We start from the raw sequence: 2,411 nt of genomic DNA, 5'->3' as shown, positions 1-2,411 counted from the left end.
TGCAGGGGACCTCTAACTGCTGACAGCACAAGAGGCTGTGTGACCTAGTACCTTCAGGCACTTGCTTGGGAGTCTGGCAAACTTGGGTGATGCAGGAAACCCTTGAACTGAAGAAAAATCCTTGGACATTCAGTGAAGCAGACTGTCTGGTGATGGGGCTCCCCAGGATCCCAGGTTTTAGGGAAGCACACAGGTACACCAAAAGGGAGCTTGGAACTTTCCAAAGAACTGCCTTGCACCTTCCCCAAGAAACTGCAGCCGAGAGATAAGGGGCCACGTCACTGTGGCCCAAGGTAGAGTCTGCGTTCTGTGGGAAAGGAAGGGAGGAAGGTCTCATGGAAACATTTTTATAATTTAAAACCTTCCTGTTAGAACTTTGTACGCAGGACTTACTCGGCAGGAAATCCAGACAGGACTCATTTTTCTCCCTGCTTCTCTAAGTAGCCGCTCCCTGGTGGCTGTCTTCGGTCCGGCACTCATTTACTGAGACTGTGCTGGGTGCCAGGCCTTTGCTGGGGAGGAAACAGGGACGAGCCCTAGGCTGAAGGAGATTTTCAGTCCTGCAGGTAGGCGGGGAGGCTCTGTGAGTGTGCGTGTGTGCGCGTGGGCGTGTGTATTCAGAGGGAGGGAGAAAGAAAGACTGACACATCCACATAAAAGGCGGGTGCTCATTTTCAGCCCTGGGAGGGACCAATCAGTCATACCATCTACAGGTCAGGACCCACTGCTCATGCGGGAAAAAGGTTGGAGAGATGACTTTTCATTCGGGAACTGGTTTATATTTGCCCAGAAAAGAAGCTAAGAGTTGGAATCATTCAATAAGAAGTTATTGAGACTACCCTGGCTGGTGCAGCTCACTTGGTTGGAGTGTCATCCCATAAACTGAAAGGTTGCTGGTTCGATTCCTGGTCAGGGCACATGCCTGGGTTGCAGATTCGGTCGATAGATGTTTCTCTCTTGCACTGATGTTTCTCTCCCCAACTCTCTCTCTCCCTTCCCCCCTCTCTAAAATAAATAAATATGTCCTTGGGTGAGGGTAACAGAAAAAGTTATTGAGACCAAGAGAGCTGAGCTGGAGTGGCCCGGGGAAGAGCGAAGATAGGGAACAGGGAGGAAGGGACAGGTGGAATTGGTCTGGCTTTATGTCCAAGTCCCAGTTATAAACATCTAGTCTTAATGAGCTCAGCATTTTGCAGCATTCCTGTGAGACCCATCTGCACACTGCGGGCAGCCCCGGGGGAAGGGAAAGAGGCAGGCTGACCAGCCGCTCCCGGGCACACGCAGTCTTGGCCGGACGGGAAAGTCTCCTTGCCCTCAACCCTGGTCAGCACGCTGAACTGGCCACCTTCAAGTGTGGGAACCACAAACTGGGGAGGTTTTATCAGGATGGGAAAGGATTTACTGGTTGGAGTTCAGAGGAGAGAGGACGCTGGGGGCTGTATCTCTTGACTCCAAACCTCTGAGGGGTCCAAGGCCCAGGCGTTGGTAGAGAGCCAAGCTTTAGCTTAAAGGGGAGACAGCCACCCTATCAACGGGCTGCCTTGTGGGGCAGTGAGTTCCAAGCCTGGGAGTGTCCAACCAAGTCTGGAGGCCAAGGACTCCTCCTCAGTGGGGCTGTGCAGTCGGCAGGGGGGTCAGGCTTTGACACCACAGATCTCCTGACTAATTTACCTGGCAGGAGCAATGGTGACAAACAGGGCCGCTTGAGGCACTGTTCATCTCATAATTGAGGAGTGTAAAGTTTACAGTTTAAAATTGATAGGAGAGTCCCTCAGGGAAGGCTACAAAGTGAATTCCCACCCACGGTGGAGTTGTGGGTTCTCTGTGGCTCAGGCTTTCCCTGCAGGATTTGGCTTTTCGGGAAAAGAAAAAATGAATAGGATGGTTTCTTAGTCCACTGGGGCTGCTGGAACAAAACAACATCGAGTGGGTAGCATATAAAAACAGAAATTTATTTCTAGGCGTTCTAGAGGCTGAAAGGCCAAGGTTGAGGCGCCAGCACAGTCGGCGTTTGGTGGGGCCCTGTTTGCTCATTCCCAGACGACTGTCTTCTCGCCATGTCTTCATGTGGAAGACAAGATGAGGGAGCTCTCTGGGGTCTCTTATAATCTCAGCACAAGGGGTCTACCCTCATCACTTCATCGCCTCCCCAAATCCCTACATCCTAATGCTATCACATGGAGGTACAGATCTCAGCATACGAATCTCGGAGAACACAGACATCTGATCTACAGCAGGGGAGAAGAAAGGACAGAAGGAGAAAAGGCAGGGCGAGGGACACCAGAAGATGACATCTGCTGTTTATTGAGCACTTACTATATTCCAGGCACACTCACATCCTTGGTCCCATTTAACCCTTGCACAAACTTCTATGATTTTTTTTTTACAGATGACAGTCTAAGGAGCATGAT

Source organism: Sturnira hondurensis, unplaced genomic scaffold (assembly GCF_014824575.4).
Source record: "Sturnira hondurensis isolate 20B ecotype Veracruz unplaced genomic scaffold, ASM1482457v3 Scaffold0004068, whole genome shotgun sequence".
In the NCBI taxonomy this organism is placed as follows: domain Eukaryota; kingdom Metazoa; phylum Chordata; class Mammalia; order Chiroptera; family Phyllostomidae; genus Sturnira; species Sturnira hondurensis.
Note: the sequence above shows the minus strand (reverse complement) of the source record.